The sequence below is a fragment of the Pelophylax lessonae genome (assembly GCF_965119305.1).
Source record: "Pelophylax lessonae genome assembly, chromosome: 1".
NCBI lineage: Eukaryota > Metazoa > Chordata > Amphibia > Anura > Ranidae > Pelophylax > Pelophylax lessonae.
Window position 1 is genome coordinate 254,714,874 of NC_138768.1, and position 19,195 is coordinate 254,734,068.

Here is a 19,195-nt window from a genome sequence, read left to right on the forward strand (position 1 = left end):
CTTCCCTCACTATTGCTAAAGCTAAATAAATGTCTGGAGCTACGCACTTTAAATAATTCAGTGACTATGCAGAGCTGCAGGTGTGGTATAAACATAAATAGAATTATAAAGCTCATGGGCCTGTTTATATCTGTGCTTGAGACTGCAATGTTACAATGTGAATTACATTTTTAACTGTATGCCATTAATAAAATAAAGGCCTATGGTATGGAGCAAGGATCTCATGGAGCTCCTTCTGATTAACGCAGCAGCAAGAATTCTGTGACTGGAGAAGATGTTGGTCTCTTAGGTTTCATAGGTCAAGTGACTTGGCTGAAACTCCCAGCTTATTTTTTATTTATTTCATCTATTTGAATAGTTATCTGCTTGATTTAGAGCAAGTGAAGTGCAATGCACATTAAAAAAGCACTTCACTAGTCCTGGCCACAGTTACAACATACAAAAAATTACAACATACAAAAAAATGCTGGGTGCAATTGAAAGCCAAACAAGAAGCCTAGCTCACATACTGTATATAATAGTAGCTAAAAAGTAAATAGTAACTAATATGTTCCTAAAGGGAGTGTGTAGTGATTCTTAAATTTATTTTTCATTAAGTCATATAGCCAGGGGTATAAAAAATAAAACATTTTTGTAACGAAAATCAAAAATGTTGCAAATATTTGTAATTTTTTGGGAGGCCAGGAACAACAGCTCTAGGCTCCTTTTAGCATGTGTTCAAGATCTCCTTTGCGTGTATAAAAATTACTGTTTACTGACCTCAATAACTTAATGTGACATTAAGAGTCCATTCACACTGCCGCGACTTGTGAGGCGACTTGTGTGCCCTCAAGTCGCTTGACATACTAAAAGCAATGTTAATCAATGAGTGCCGTCTTAATTGGCACTACTGAAGTCGCTGCGACTTCAGAAAAGGGTCCTGTACTACTTTGAGGCGACTTGCATCCGACTTGTCCCATAGACTTCAATGGGAGTCGCCTCCTTATCTTATTTGAAGCGACTTGTGATCCGACTTTCCATTAAAATGGTCCTGAACCAGAAAAAAAGATAATTTTTCTTAGAATTTTTAGTAGCGCAGGGATGGGGCTCCGCTCCACCTGGGCGTTTTTGTTGCAGGCATTTTTTGGGCGTCTTTGGAGGCAGGCATGACATCTGAACTTCTGTGTAGGGGTATATATACACACACACATATATGTATATACACACATACACACATATAGGTGTGAAAGGAGCGGAAACCCCATCCCTGCGCTAATGAAATTATTTGCAGGGATAGGGTTCCGCTCCTATCACACCTGTATGTGTGTATGTGTATATATATATATATATATATATATATATATATATATATATATATATGTGTGTGTGTATAGATACCCCTATACAGAAGTTCAGATGTCATGCCTGCTTCCAAAGATGCCCAAAAAATGCCCAATAAATGCCTGCAACAAAAACGCCCAGGTGTGAAAGGAGCGGAGCCCCATCCCTGTGCTACTAAAAATTCTAAGAAAAAATATCTTTTTTTCTGGTTCTGGACATGCTACAGAGCTGAAACTTCACAGGTACACTTTTTAGACCCCCCAGACACTAAATCCAAAGAAATCTCATTTATTTTTTCAATAATTGGCTCTCTATCAAAAACGACAATTTTTAAGAACTTTTTTTTGTGTGATTGAGCATGACCCAGAACCCTCATATTCTGATTGGCCAAATACAAAGTCGTACAAAGTCGTCTATCATACAAGTCGCGCTGAATTCTCGCAAAGTCGCGCTGAAGTTGCGTTGAAAGTCGTGCTAACAAGTCGCCCCTTATGAGGCGACTTTCTGGTCGCGGCAGTGTGAATGGGGTCTTACACTTTGCTGTGTTCAGCTGGGCATAATAGAATTTTAGTCAGAGGAGGCAAATAACTTCTGCTATGTTCTCTTTTTTTGAAAACCTACTTTTCTCTGTGACACCAATGTCATGGATGTACCCTATATTAAATGTTTATTTGGAAAACATTACATAAACCATCAATTTAAAAGAAAATTTAAATTTAAATAAAATATATTATAGAACTACTATAGTTCCCCTCTCTGTACCAGTATGCCAAACTCTTTGACATAAAAAAAAACAAAGCAGAACAGCAGCCAAAAATACAAGATAAAAAATAAAAAAGTCCATTAACTGATAAAATAAGAAAACAATTTTTGCTGCAATAATCACCTTCAGTCCAGAGATTTCTTCCATAGTACCTTTTCCTGTCACAAGATATCCATGGCCAGCATAATTTAATCAACGTCCTCTGAGCCCAGGATGACCTGGACCTGCCCAGCCTGTGACTGGACAGTGAAAGTAGAAGCAGTACAGTGATAAGCTCATAGTCACTGTGCTTTGTTTTCATATTAGCATTTTTGTTATTACATGAACTGATTGGCTCCTTGTACTGCTTCTTCCACTCACTCTCCAGCTCTCCAAGAGCTTTTATATATGCCTAGAGTTCAGTTTTAAATGTCTGTATAACCTGGGAGTAGAGGGATAATCTGCAATACTTAGCTTAAACTTCACTTTTCTGGCAGCCAGTTTATTACTTTCCAATGCCCTGAAATGGAGGCAGACCCCCCCCCCCATTGCACTTCCCCTTTTGGGCCTAGTACACACAGGCTGAATGTTGGACGGCATTGGCAAGTTCAATAGAAACAGGCTGACATTCAGGCCGTGTGTACTGCAGCCGGTCAGACAGAACCCAGCCATTCAGCCGGCTTCTGGCGATGGAGAATGACCAAAAAAGATCTGCCGATTGGCTCCCGCATAACGTCCTCAGCCAATGGCTGAGAGCGCTGACCGGAGTGTTCTTGTGGGGGTGGTGGTTCCCTTGTCAGAACACTAGAACAGCAGGGGAGATCACTGTACAATCATTGGATTGTTAGTACAGTAGCTACTCTGGAGCTGTCAGTTTTTTTTTCGTTCAGCCCTGCTGGGTTGAGCAAAAAAAAACTAATAGTGTGTACTAGGCTTAAAGGCTTACTAGGCTTAAAGTGATTGTAAATGATCGCCTTGTAAAACAACCCATTCCGTTTAAAATAGAAATGAGATGCACAACATTTTTGTACAGATATATAAAAAAACTGATAAACATCTTTTTTCATTAATGATCACATTTCCTCTGTTCTCAGCTGCATAGGAGCTGGGGGGAGGAGAAGCAGCAGCACACTGAGCTTGCCAGTGAATAGCTGTGCCGCGGGGGCGTGTCAGGACAAGTCTGATCATTGGAGGAGAGCACACTGAGTTCCCAGCATAGCTAGAGAACTAACCATGGCTTGCTCTCCTGCTTAGTGTGGTCAGTTTGTTTTACAAGAAAGCAGAGGGACTGGCAGGAATACCAGGGATTTTAAACAAAGAAAGCAATACAAAGAGAACAGGATATTTTCTCATAGAAGCGCATGGTACAGCAGGCACATATCAGGAATATGAAGTGTTGGGGTAACAAACCCTTTAAGGGTCCTTTCACACAGCCCACATTCGCCGACTGGGCCGTTCTGCTCAGCAGGGGATCGATCCGCCGATCCCCGCTGAGCAGGAGGATGACAGCTTCGTCTCCGCTCTGTGTGTGGAGATGGAGCTGTCAGATCCCCGCTGTCCTCTGTGGGGGAATGGGATGAGAACGGACCACCTGTCCATTCTCATCCGATTCGATCTGCTGGACGGATGGAAAATAGGGTTTCCATCCGTCCGGATTTCACGGATAGGATCGGAAGTGGATAGCAGTGGGTGTCAGCAGGCATGTCTCCGCTGACATCCGCTGCCCCATAGGGATGCATGGAGCATCTGATCAGGTCTGCCTAAAAAACTGACAGGTGGATCTGATCGGATCGTTCGTGTGAAAGGACCCTAAGAGAGAAGGCCTATACCTGAAAAAATCTTTTAATGTTTGCCACAAATGTGTACAGTAAAATCACACATATATTTACTGGCTTCTTTAATATGTTCTTTTACAAAGCATATTCACCTGTAATTTTTATGTGCTATGCACATTTACATCCTGGTTAGACATGAGAAAGATCTACTTAATTTTACAGGTTATTTTTTGGATAAAAGCCAATCAGCTTGAGCTTAGTTTTGTTCTCTTTATCCTTTTATTACCAAAAGAACTTGCAACACCAGCAGGGTTAGCACTGGGAAAAAAAAAACTGTTTGGACTGATACTCTGATGCGTTTTCATCTTTCAAAGGAATTGCATAAAAATGGCTGTCATCTTTAACAAGCTGGCTTAAAATGATATTTTTTTACATTAATACTGAAACCAGTTTCTTTAAAGTGGCTGTCAATAGGTTTCTGCCCCTTGCCACCAGCTTGGCAAATTGTACAAACATGAGTCAAAAGCTGTGAAGATCAGACAGATCTGTGTCACAGGAGCTCATGCTAAAACTTTACCTTCTACAAAAAACAGGATGTCGCTCATACATTTTGTATCCTAGCAGAAGAAAACACCAGCAGGTCTCTGAGAATGGAGCTTTGATGTGCTCCATGCAAGTTTTAGGCACCCCGTCCAGAGTAGTCTGAACATTAGAAGGCATGATTGTCTAGCTTATAACAATGATGCTCCATGCTGAGTACCATCGACGTCAAATAAGGGTTGCTGGTGAGTTGCACTGACATATATATTTAAAAGATACAATGCCTCAGGCTTTTTACAACCACCTATACTATATAAAAGGATTTTTCTGTGGTATGCGCTTGAAAGTCTGAAACTCAAAATATTCAAGCTTACCATGGATAAGCATGTAGGACAAATCCAAGAAATATAATAAAAAACTTTTGTATTATTCCATTATTCTAAGTATTACCTAATACAATAGCTATAACATTGTGATGAAATTTAGCTCTTTTATGTCCAAAAGACATTAAAGGCTAGATGGCTAGATCACATTTAGCAGTGTACTGTACTGTAATATGCACTGGGTAACATAACAAGACTAATTTATTTTATTTATGAGCTTGAAAGTCTTTAAACTATTCAAGCTTACAAGTCCAAAAAAATAAAGCTTTTGTATTATAAGTATTACCCAATGTGACACTTATAAAATTGTAATGCAATGGGATTTAACTATTTTATGTCCATAGGTCATTAAAGACTAGATGGCCAGACCACATTTAGCAGTTTACTGTAAGTATGAACTGTATAACTTAACAATAACTCTTAAAGAAAATTGGGTAGGGGAGTGATCCCGCCTTTCATCAAGCCAAAGGCTGCAGAGGAAATGTCCGGGCACTATTCCACCAAGGAAATGGGACTTTAAGGCAAGGATATATGGTGGATGGAAGGATTGAATATGGACCAACAATATATAAAATATTACCGTATCTATCTGGAAGTCAATTAACCCAAGTACATAATTATGCATTCCCTGTCCTCTCTGTGGGATACTGCAATTTTGCTGCTGGCCCCAGTCCGGTCCAGTGCTTACCCATTTGGAAGCATTTGGCTCTGTGTCATATTCTGAGCCCTGCCGGTTTATCGCCTATGGCTGCCCTCCATTGTAGGGTTCTGTTGGTGTCAATGGATATATGTTCTTCTATCTAAACAAATGGTAAGAAGACTGTTATACAGTAGATATATTTTTCTGCATGAGAGTCTTTACCACTATGCATAATTATGTACTTGGGTTAATTGACTTCCACAATAGTTTACTAATTAATTGTGTTATGTCTTACTATTCTGAACCATTAAAAAGGTCACACACACTGTTGGTCCCTGAAGAAGCCAATTCTTTCGGCGAAACATGTAGGACCCCGGTGACTCTTTCTTCTACATTTTTTGGTTCCTTTTTGTATTTTCTGTCCAATTGATGTATATACTGCATCAGTGATTTTATACCATGTTTTGTTATTATTAATAAAAATGTAATATTTTATCTATTGTTGGTCCATATTCAATCCTTCCATCCACCATATATCCTTGCCTTAAAGTCCCATTTCCTTTGTGGGGTAATACCCGGACATTTCCTCTGCAGCCTTTGGCTTGATGAAAGGCGGGATCACTCCCTTACCCAATTTTCTTTACTTAGGGATGTGGCAATGATAGGTGTTTTTTTTGTGAACCAGTGTATCCTGTTTTTCTGTATATGTTAACAATAACTCTTGTTTTACGTAAAGTAGAATTCCAGGGAAAACCTAATTTGTTTTAAAAATTCTCCTTCCCACTATCTTACACCTATCTTGACTAACCTTTGTAAGAAAAATCTGTATACTTACCTATTTTTAGGCAGCTCCAGTCTGGTGATATAATCTGGCTCCCCTCTGTCAGCCAACAGCGGCGAGGAGGGAGCACTGAAAATTGCTGGACCATAGAAGCCTATGAGTGATGACACCACTCCCAAGCATAAACAGCCATTGTCGAGCGCTCTCTCCTCTCCCCTGCAGCTGCAGTTGGCACTGTGGAGATCATGAGACCAGACCAGAAAAGCCTAAAAATAGGTAAGTACAGGGATGCTAATAAGGCAGTAGGGCTAACCCTCCTGTGTTGGACCCAGGCCCCATCATTTCAAAAGTGGGGCCCAGGCAGATGAGCAAGAGGGCCGGCTGTACTGCCTTTTTGCTGATACTGATCTCACTGTGACTCTCCCTGCAGTACAGCTGGCTTCTTCACTTCTCCCTCCTGCTGGCTTTCAGATGTTACAAGGGGAGACACAGGGGGATCTGTTTCAGTATCTGCGTCCCCCACCCCTTCTTGCAGCTCCAATGATCCCCCCTTCCTGCCAATCTGATCACCTTCCCTTTCCTTCAGTACAGGGAGTCTCCTGTTCAATCACTCTGCAGTACAGCTGTGGCTGCAGAGAAAGATTGATTAATCTGTGTTCCCAGTCCCTTTCACTATTTTAAAAGTGTGACATCAGGGGTCTGTCTAATTCCTCCCCACCCCCCTCCAACAGGGCTGTTTAAAAAAAAAAAAATTGTAAAAAATAATTGAAAAAAATTAAGGGCTTGTTCACATGCTGTGAAATGATGCAGCGCTAGTGAATAGAACAAGAACATAAAAAAAAAACAAAAAAAACAAATAAGTATGTTCAGTGTTCAGTGTGTCAAAATGTAAAGTCTCTCTTAAATCAATGTCCATGATATATTCAGATGAAAAAATGTTTCACCATCCAGGAGATGCTTGTACTTAAAACACTGAATGCCACCACCCTAATCAAATGCACACTACCCAGTAGAGATGGTCTGCAGCTGCACAGACCAGAAAATGTCTCACTGCCTGTGATTAGTGGTGTGAAGTGTCGGCTTCCTGGCGGGATCAGGCAGGTGGGTTGGTGCTAGGATCCCCAAACATGCCTGAGCCCAACTCTACTCCCCAGACCATAAGCTGTAACAGGTACAGGAGACACAACATTGTTTCTCAGTAACAAATCTTCCCCAAGGGTATACACTTCCACTTCAGAAACACAAACGATTGCACAGCAGCGTGATGTCAGGGCTGGGATTCCACCCCGACTAGTTTCGTCCAAACAAATATTCTCTTGCATACTGTGAAGCACAGTGACCACTGCAGCCTGGCGACTACAGCTGTTACTGTACCTTTTTTCTTGGTGCACAGACTGGGCACAAGATCAGGAGACACAGTTCCCTCCAGGTAATATATGTGTAGCACCCTCCTAGTTAGGTGCTAGATAGGTAGCATAGCTTTGGTTCTGGCTGCTTATCAGCAGAATGACAGGTTAAAGTTATGTGCTTACCGCTTATCAGGCAGCAGGATATGTTGTTAGGCCTGTTGTCTGTGCCCAGGGTGTGATTTCTGGGCTGAGGGAGTGTCCCCACTGTATCCAATGGAGAGGCCTGTTGGACAGTGGAGGAAACCCAGCCAGTGACACACAGGCTTTCATGGCTATCTCAGTGGATTGGCACAGGAAAGTGGTGCTTGCTGGGATACGTTATAAAAGCCAAGGACACATGTGGCAGGGGGTCTTTTGGCGGAAAGCCAAGTCCCAGAAAGAGGGTGACGGCTGTCTCCTTTTCTGAAGCTGTGGAAGGTGGTCACGGGCAGTCGGCTTAGTGAACCAGAAAGTGTGGCTGAACCCAAAGGTCCAGTGGAAGCTGACTAGTGGAGTTGGAGGCAACAGGGGTTCCAGAAAAACAGTGTCCGTGAGTACAGAACAAGTTGCCCAGGGGTCTGCCAGGAAGGGGACCACTCCAGTGGCTAGAGTCAGCGGACGGGTGTCAGCACACAGGCAGTGAGAGTAAAGGGGGTGCCGAGTTTATAACAGTAAAGAGAATTTTCAAGCAGGAACATTTAATATATCTTCAATTCAGTGGCAGAGTAAAGCAGCAGCCTTGCCGCATTCTACAGTCAGTTGTCCTCAAGATTATACATAGTTACTAGTTGGAGTATCCCACTCATCCATTTTCCTATCCAAGTTCTCAATAAAACCACAAAAACAACATCCGCTGGACTGATTATTGACTGAGCCAAGAACTTTCATTACAGTTTATCTGCTGTCAGTTGCTAAGGATAACCCAGTGGGATCCAGAAAGTGTAATTCTCAGCAGTCCCCTAGGGGGCAGCTCTACATATGTAGTATTTTTATTTATTTTATTTTTTTTTATAATATTTGTTTTGCCCTCTTTTAAAGTCAAAATAAAAGCAAAACTTTGTTTTTTAGTTTTGGATAGTGTGAAGAGGGATTAGAAAACCGGTTAGGTTTGTATTGCTGTCTGTGTTCCCGTTAGAAATATTCACCCTTTCTAATTGTCCTGTTTACCATTATCACTGAAAGTGAACATAAAAGAAAATCCCAAATTCTTATATAGTACCCTGAACAATAATATAGGGGAAATCTTCCAATGGAGACACTGGTTCTGGGGACCCTGAAGACAACCAGATTTTTCTCACTTTGAAGAGATTTCCTCTAACTCTCACGTTCCTCTCATGGGACATTAAATGAAGGGAAATCTCCCCAATGGGACACAGATGGTAAAAAAAAAAAAAAAAACGAAAGGGGTTATAAACCTCCCTTACTCTATTCAAATAAGAAAAGGCTTGCCTTTAGTTCTACTTTAACTTCAAAGAATCATTTATGTTCAAATGATTTAAAAATCTACAGAACCAGAATGGATAATTAGATAAAACCAGGCCTAAAAGTTAAGCCCTAGATTATGCAATTTTCTTTCCATTAAACAAGGATGGAAGGAAAGAAAATCGCTTGATTCCCCCATCAACACAGTCAGTGTCAATGGGGAAATCCCTCCCGCTGTGCTATTGCATTCTGACAGCAGGAGGTTTCCCTACCATCAGAATACAATGATCCACCAGCAGTGATCGCATGAAAAAAGCTGACGGGCTGGTTGTCCTAAAATCTATAGATCGACTTTGGGACAAGATGGACTGAAAATCGTCCGGTTCCTGCTGACCCGGCTGAATTTTGATCTGTCTATGGCCAGTTTAAAATTACACAAACAAATCAGTCCCATAATTTGTATTTAACTGTCTTTTCATTTTGTCTAATCCCTCTACCATTAGACATATTTGGATAAATCTAACATCAAAATGTAAAGCATATCTAAAGCCTAACCTTTTTTTATTCAGTTTTGAAAAAAAAAAGGCAATGGTTTCAACCCCGGTCAGATATTTTTTTGATGCCTGTGCTGCAGTGGAGAGAGTTCCCTTAACTTGAGACATAAGAGAAAGTGAAAACAAAGTAAGAGAAAATCCTTTTTAGAAAGGTTTTTTTTTTTTTTTTTTTTTTAAGAATAGGTCCCCATTGGAAGATTTTCTCTCACTTCCTGTTTAGGTGTTAACTGTAAAATGTAGCATTTCTGGCAACAGTGGTCACAAGCACAAATAGAGGAGTGAATCCCCCAGTGGGAGAAATTTGCAGCAGATTGGAGGTCTCACATCCATTTTATTTCATATAATGTTTATCGTTGTGCAGGAAGCACAGCCTGCTTGGCATGTATACTTTATTTTTAAAAGCACGTATGATGAATATGTGCATCTCACCAGAATAGTAAAAAATCAATAAATAAATATACTGTTTATATATCATTTTATTATTTTTTCCATTTGATAATTTTTATTATTTATATTTTACATTTTAGGTTGGGTTGTGGATCTGCTCAGAGGAGACCTGAGCTAACCCCTCCATGTAGCTGTGCCATAACAAATTTCTTCTTATAGTGATCTATTGCTGGCTGCAGTCAGCTATCAATAAATCACTATAGGAGTGATCTGCTGCTACTGCATGGAGAGGCGGGTAGAGGCTTCTTCAGCTTTGTCCAAACCTTCATAATAGGAGGAAGTGCTGAGACATTACTTCACCTCAAATGTAATTATAATGCGAAAGAATTGTGTTTTCTATGGAGCAATTTGTAGCAAGATCATAAGTCTGGGAGCTGATCGTTTCAGCTCCTATGCTTAGTGCTGGATGTCACTAACTGGCAGTCTCACCTTACATAGTGGTTAGGAGCTGCTGAGTCCCAATGTTTTTTTAAAAGGGACAATTTACTGCTGTTCTTGTGCAGTTTTAAAATAGCACCCAGACTTAAGTGGTTGAAGAATAACACCAACATTTTTTAAATCATTTTCGCCCCTCACTCCTGTGCTAAAAGAGAATTGCCAAGCCCTACCTACTTACCATCTCCCCAATCTAGCATTTTCTCCAGCTTTCTTCTCTACCCATCACTGCTGCTCCTTATCAGAATGAATGACAAACAACAGCCAGTGTTATTTTGCACATTTCTTTTGAGGCCAGTCTGACATTGGCACATTCCCTGGGGGTGAGTTGTCATGCAGCATGGGCTCATAGAACTCTAGGACTGAGCAGTGCTATCGTGTCATTACATGAGAGCCTCTCAGTTCAGAAGGTAGGCCCGCCTCCTCGTAGCCATATAGAAGAGACAAGACCGATGATGACATCAAACTAGCAAAAAAACAAAAAGAAATGACTGCACTGGAAAAGGTAAGTATATTGTTAAAAAAAAAATCTGTGGGGGTGGGTGGGTGGTGATCTCAGGGATAGGGAGGGGGCTCCATAAGTGTCACATTAGTAGGCAGTGTCTGAATAATAGAGTCACCTCCAGCCTATTTTTACTGGTTGTATGTGCTTAGAATAACAGGGAGTTGACTCATCTATGGATCAACATGTAATATCCCACTCAATCACAGCCAGTGAGCCAATCAGGAGGCGGATGGGGTGGGCCGAGCCATGGCTTCATGTGTGAATAGACACACAGAGTCGTGGGTCGGGAGAGTGCCTGCTTTGGTTCCCCCAGAAGAAGCTGCTTGCTGTGGGGGCACCAAGCAGCAGGGAGGAGCCAGGAGAGCACAGAGCAAGTAAGTATAACATGTTTGTTATTTTAAGCACTTGCAGAATGGGCCATAGCCAAATGATGGCTACAGTGCGGTTGGCTTATCCCGGAAGGGTGTACAATGACGTCCTCCCAGAATCGTGCTTCCTGCGCGCCCCCTGGGGCACGCATACAGAAGTGTCAGTGCTCGCTGAGTCCACGGGACCCGGCGCATCACAGGTCATGGTAAAGGGCCAAGGACAGCAGCCCTTTACCATGTGATTGCGTCGTCCAATGACGGAGCGATCCGTTGTCAACAAAGCGGTGCATGTCCAGTTCAGTTCTCTCGTCTCTACGCACGCTGTACACAGTGATCTGTACAGCATGTGAGGAGTGGAGAGAGACCACAGCACTGCTCACCCCTGCCTCCTGCATGCCTCAATCATACCTCAGTCATGCCCATCCGTGCCTCAATCATGCCCATCCATGCCTCAATCTCAGTGCTCATCTGTGCCACATTAATGCCACATCAGTGCTCATCCCTGACACATTCATGCCACATCAGTGCTCATCTGTGTCACATCCATGCCACGTCAGTGCTCATCTGTGCCACATCCATGCCACGTCAGTGCTCATCTGTGCCACATCAGTGCTCATCCATGGCACATCAGTGCCCCTACAGTGCTTATCAATGCCCTACAGTGCCTCACAAAAGTGTAATAGGTAGTCAGGAAATGACAGTGCTCCCTGAATGCTGGGCCTCTGTATGCGGCTAGGCAGTGTAAAAGTCTCAAACATGTGGTATAGCCATACTCAGGAGGAGTAGCAGAATGTATTTTGGGGTGTCATTTTTGCTATATACATGCCATGTGTTAGAAATATCTTATAAATAAACAACTTTGTGTAAAAAAAAAAAAAAAATGTGTTTTTATTTTACTTCCATATATTCCAAAAACTTGTGGAAAAAATGACATGTTCAAAAGACTTATTATGCCTTCTAGATTATGTGTTAGGGTGTTTGCTTTCCAAAATTGTGTCATTTTGTGGGTGTTTCTGTTGTCCTGGTGTTTCAGGGCCTTCAAAATTGTGATAGGTTGTCAGCAAATTAGATGTGTAATTTATGCTCCTACAACGTCTGGAGGTGCTACTTGGATGTTGGGCCTCTGAATGTGATCAGGCTGTGGAAAATTCTGACACATGTGGTATTGCCATACTCAGGAGGAGTAGAAGAATGTATTTTGGGGTGTAGTTGCAAGTATACCTATACAGTGTGTAAGAAATAACTTGGTAATATGACAATTTTGTAAAAAAAAAAAAATCTTAATTTTGCATTGAATTGTGGGAAAAAAATTACAACTTCAAAAACTCACCATGCCTCTTACTAAATACCTTGGAATGTCTACTTTCCAAAAAGGGGTAATTTGGGGTGTATTTGTACTTTCCTGGCTTGTTAGGCCCCTTTCACACAGGCGAGTTCAGATCCTCCTGTCATTTTTTTGCCAGATCTGAATGGACGCCCAATGCATCTCTATGGGGCAACAGATGTCAGCGGAGACATGTCCGCTGACATCCGATCCAATCCGATCGGTCAAATCTGGATGGATGGAAACCCTATTTTTCATCAGTCCAGCAGATCTGATTGGATGGGATCGGATGAGAACAGACAGACGGTCCGTTCCCATCCGATTCCCCAATAGAGAATAGAGGGACCTGACAGCTGTGTCTCCGCACACAGTGCGCAGACACAGCTGCCATACGCCTGCTCAGCAGGGGATCGGCGGATCGATCCCCCGCTGAGAAAAACGGAGTCCGCCTGATGTGTGAAAGGGGCCTTAGTGTCTTAAGAAATGAGATAGGCCGTCAGGACATTAGGTGTGATCAATTTTCAATGATTGGCACCATAGCTTGTAGACTCTATAACCTTAACAAAGACCAAATAATATTTACTTATTTGGGGTGTTTTTTAACCAAAGATTTGTAGCAGTATAACTTTTGGCCAAAATTTATGAACGAAAAATTACTAAATTTGCAAAGTTTTGAAACCGAAATAAAAAAAAAAACTTTTTTTACAAAATGCTCTGTCTTTTTTCATTTATAGCGAAAAAAATGAAAAACCCAGTGATGAATAAATACCATCAAAAGAAAGCTCTATTTGTGTGAAAAAAAATAATTTCATATGGGTACAGTGTTGTATGACTGAGTACCGTATTTATCGGCGTACAACACGCACGTTTTCCTCCTAAAAATGGAGGAAAAAGCAACAGTGCGTGTTATATGCCGATATTAAAAAAAAGGCCAGGAAGCATCGCCGAGAGGTAGAAGGGGACGGGCCGGGCCGAGGTGAAGGAAGGATGAGCTGTCATTGGAAGTCCCGCCTCCTATGCCGAGACGTGTGACATCTATCATAGGCACCGGGACTTCCGATGACAGCGATAGCTAGTCCACCCTTCTCCTTGGCCCGGCCCGCCCCTTTTACCTCTCGGCGCTGCTTCCTGGCCTTTTTTTAAATGGATATGGATAGTGTCAATGGCGCTGGCGAGGCTGCATTTACGGACACTGCACTGGCGAGGCTGCATTTATGGGCACTGCGCTGGCGAGGCTGCATTCAAGGACACTGCGCTGGCGAGGCTGTATTGATGGACACTGTGCTGATGAGGCTGCATTGATGGACACTGCGCTGGCGAGGCTGCATTCAAGGACACTGCGCTGGTGAGGCTGTATTGATGGACACTGTGCTGATGAGGCTGCATTGATGGACACTGTGCTGATGAGGCTGCATTGATGGACACTGCGCTGGCGAGGCTGCATTGATGGACACTGTGGTGATTAGGAAGAGGAATGTCCAGGGAACAGCACTAGAGGCCAAGGAGAGGCTCACACCACCGAATCTACGCCCATCCGGCTCCAAAAACATGGCCACCACTATTTTCAATACAAGGCCACAAGAAAATGACCACCGTGGCTACACAAACAAGGCCATTGATCTGTAGCATTAAAAGCTACAAGAAAATGGCGGCCCTGCGCGGTTCCTGGGAGCCCCCACCAGCACAGAAAACTATCCCAACAGGAACGGGGGCCCCCAACAGGCTCATCCCCCTCCCCAGGAACGATTGTTTGGTCTCGTTTCCCCACATCCCAAGCCAACCTAAAAAGGTATGTCCACCCCGAGGGGGGTGGGCAGATGGGGGGTAAAGGCCTGCAATAAAATACCGATACAGGGGGGAATGCTGACTGAGAGGGAGGGCAGACCGAGGGGCCCACGACCAACTCAAAACCCTCCAGGGGTAGAGGAGGGACAGCTACTTACCACACCAGGAACAGGATGGGCACCGCTCTGGACAGACCATCGCTTCATCTTAGTGTGGGTGCTGTCGGCCAGACGGAAATGCTGTGACTCAGGCCGAAGCCAGTTTGTATGTGCCCATGCAAGACATTTAACTCGCAGGCAAGCCCCCGTCCAGTGGGGCTATGTCGCGGCCGACCTAGCGCGGAGTTGCGTTCTGCACGATGTTCGCTGGACGGACTGGTGGACCCTATAAATCTAGATTATCCAGTTTGTCACCCAGTCCAACACTTGATTGTATATCCCACAGGAACGAAATAATAAAAAGAGGAAAAAAATGTAATTTAAAAAGAAAAAATTGCCAGGACCAGAGATCCCAGCAAGCAACTAGGTCAACTAGGTCCTTACGCCTGACTAGGAGGAAAAAAATTGAATACCTATAGGAGAGAGTGGGAGTATACTCTCTGGGACTGCCCCAATGGTGTAGTCAAGTTTTTGTTTCCCTAGTGTCCTACTACTGTAGGGGGCAGTATAACCTAATGGTAAAGAAGATAAGGAGCTGTGTCCGTCAATGAATGAAAGAGAAATATATATATATAATTTTTTTTCATTTCTTAATTTTCCAAAAACTTATGACAAAAAATGACAACTTCAAAAAACTCGCTATGCATCTTATGAAATACCTTGGACTGTCTAGTTTCAAAAAGGGGTAATTTGGGGGAGATGGTGTCTTTGAAAAACTTTAAAATTCAATTTTTGAATGGGAGTTGTGGACATTGTGGACTTTTATATATAATTCATTTTTTATGCTTCTAGATAACTCTCAGTTGGTGTTATTTGATTGACCTCCACAATTGCCATCCTCTCTTTGTTGTGTTGCTATGGCATATTTGGATCGGCTTGGTCTGGTGGTGGATGTCCCTTCAGGGCACACTGAACTCAAAATGCCGGTCGGAGCTTCACTGGCAATTGACTCACGCTAGCGGCGGATCGTCACTTCCGGTCTCGGGACCGGAAGTGACGGCCACTTCCGGTTTGCGGGAACATCCTCCCGCGGCGTCCGCATGGACGCTTTTGGCGGGCGGGAGACACGGAGGGGGAGGAGTTGCTGACTCACACCAACCAGTATTTATAGCACACACAGACAGGTAGCCCCTATTAGCAGGTCTGCATTCAGACGGCTCCTCTATTTTGTTAGATCTTTGGCTCCTATCCATCTGGTAAGCGACACTTTATATCACTCATTGTTTTGTACAAATACGCTGGATTTAAATTACCTAATATTTATGGGCTCTTTTTTGAATGCCTGTCTTTTCAGATCTTGTGAAGTGAGCCAAACACCCAGTATATCCGGTGACTCTGCTTTATTCATTTATGCACCAGTTGCACTAGATTTACCCCTATTTTCAAAAGAACTATCTGTATACATATTTGGGCACGCCCATTGTCCCCCACTTGTGGATACAGGTATAGGGGGATATCCCTAATAACTAATACTTGGATCACCCTATCCACGCCCTACACATGTTTTTATGACCTTTTTGTCACCATGAATATGACCCTTTAAAATGAGTCCCTGGTAAGTTGCCTTCTATATAAAGTTACTATTATATCCTCTTTAATCACATTTAAAATTTTATTGAAAATTTATATACATAAATCCTTGTTCTTTTCCTCACTAATATTTAAGGGCGTATTGGCTCCTTTGATATACAACTCGATTTTAAATTAAAATAAGCACGATTCACTTTATCTACCGTGTTCTCCAATCTAGGGTAAATTTATGGCATTATTAATATCTAGATACTCTACTCTTTTGCCTATATTCCCATGGTTGTGGATCTTGACACATTTTTTTATCTTGTCGCATCTCCTCCGTGCCTCCTATGCGGATAAGCTATGTCCCCCGGATTTTCAGTATCCGGGAGACCGGCTTGTCGTCTCATCGCCCCCCCTTTGGGCTACATGGCAAATCACACTTCACACTGCTTTTCCCTATCTCTCCTTCCTCCCCTCTTTCTCCTCCCCCCCCCTTTTTTTTTTCCTTATCCCCTTTTCCCTCCCCCTCCCTTTCTTTCCCCCTCCTTTTTTTCTTTTTATCTGTTCTTCATGTTCTTGAAGGTTATATCCTCTGGAAACTATGTTCTGATGCCATGTTTTCTTGAAATCTTCTGTAGTTCCTTCATCTGATATGCAAGACCTAAATGTCCTGTCATGTTTAGATATACATACAGAATATGTTTTTTCTAATTTCTACAGTCCTGGCGTAGTATAAGTTTTTCTTAGAGTAAAAATGGTAGAGATGATCCTTTCTAGTCAATATAACAGAGCATGATATAAGAAATAGATTATTTAAAATCAAATATAGACAAATTGAAGAGTAAAAAATAAAAATACTGTATCTGCATGACTGTATTTATGAATTTAACAAAAAAATTAATTCTTTCTCTTTATTCCATGTATTTTTAGATTGTTTAAATTGATTCTTTGTCCAAATACATCTTTTTGCTGGACCCTGAGGAAGCGCATTATGCGAAACGCGTAGCTCCAGCAATTCTCACACATGCTGTAATGTTATACAATATATTGTTGTTCCTATTTCAATCTATGTAGATGGAATGACGTACTTATTGTTTTTATTCTATGTATAAATAAAGATTTTTCAATTTTTTTTTTAAATATATATGCGTTGTTGATATCCTGTACAAACATATGCATATTTTGGTGACACATAGAGGCACATTTAAATCCCCCCCTCTTATGAGGACATAGCTTGACCTATTTTTTAGGCCAATCTGTGCCCTCGTTTTTTCTTTCCATAGGGTAATTTGGGGGATATCTGTACTGTTCTCACATTTTTGGGCCTAAAGATTAGGATTGATCAATTTTTAGATATATACAATACCATAGTTTGTGGACTGTATAACTTTCCTGCAGACTAAATAACGTACACTGACTTGGGTTACTTTTACCAAAGAAATTGAGTGGAATACATTTTGGCCTACATTCATGAAGAAAGATTATTTATTTGCAAAATGTTATAACAGAAACAAAGAAAAACATGTTTTTTCCACCCAAATTTTTGGTCTTTTTTTCATTTATTTAGCAAACAAAAAACCCAGTGGAGTAAATACCACCAAACAAAGGCTCTAGTTGTGTGAAAAAAATTATAAAAATGTTTGTGTACAGCATTGCATGACTGCGCAATTGTCATTCAAAATGTGACAGCGCTGAAAATTGGCCTGGACAGGAAGGGGGTGAAAGTGCCCTGGATTGAAGTGGTTATTATCACTTTAAAGCAGAGCTCCACCCAAAAGGGAAAGCTCCGCTTGTTTGCCTCCTCCCCCCATACACTGCCACATTTGGTACCTTTTGGGGTGGAACGGGTACCTGGTTTTGACTCCTACTTTCAGGTGAGCTTGCCAAGGCAAAGTCACTCAGAGGTTCAGCCCCCCTCCTCCTTCCCCTGCTCCAGGGCCGTTAACAATGTGCAGCACGCTTCGCACATGGGATGGTGCTGGAAGCTCCAGAGAGCCGAAAAATTGGCTTGGGTGAAGACACTGCTGGAATCCTGGACAGATAAGTGTCCTAATATTAAAAGTCAGCAGTTACAGTATTTGTAGCTGCTGACTTTTCATTTTTCTAAAGGAGCCAGGAGCTCCTCTTCATTGCATACATTTTACCATTTTAGGGTTGACTGAACTCACCTATTCTGCTTCCTGCACACCTTTCTCTACCTTACTAGAGGTCTCATTATACTAAGCCCCTCCCACCTTACTAGAGGTCTCATTATACTAAGCCCCTCCCACCTTACTAGAGGTCTCATTATACTAACCCCCCTCTCCCCCCACTTTAATGGAGGCCTCATTATACTAACCCCCCTCTCCCTCCACCACACTGGAGGTCTCATTATACAAACCTCCCTCTCCCCCCCCATCATACTGGAGGTCTCATTATACTAACCCCCCTCTCCCTCCATCATACTGAAGGTCTCATTATACTAACCCCTCTCTCCCTCCATCATACTGAAGGTCTCATTATACTAACCCCCCTCTCCCCCCACCTTACCGGAGGTCTCATTATACTAACCCTCCTTCTCCCCCCATCATACTGGAGGTCTCATTATACTAACTCCCCTCTCCCCCCATCATACTGGAGGTCTCATTATACTAATCCCCCTTCTCCCCCCATCATACTGGAGGTCTCATTATACTAATCCCCCTTCTCCCCCCATAATACTGGAGGTCTCATTATACAAACCTCCCTCCCCCCCCCCATCATACTGGAGGTCTCATTATACTAATCCCCTCTCCCCCACCTTACTGGAGGTCTCATTATACTAACCCTCCCCCTCAGCATACTGGAGGTCTCATTATACTAACTCCCCTCTCCCCCCATCATACTGGAGGTCTCATTATACTAACCCCCCCTCTCCCCCCATCATACTGGAGGTCTCATTATACTAATCCCCCTTCTCCCCCCATAATACTGGAGGTCTCATTATACAAACCTCCCTCTCCCCCCCATCATACTGGAGGTCTCATTATACTAATCCCCCTTCTCCCCCCCATCATACTGGAGGTCTCATTATACTAATCCCCTCTCCCCCACCTTACTGGAGGTCTCATTATACTAACCCTCCCCCTCAGCAT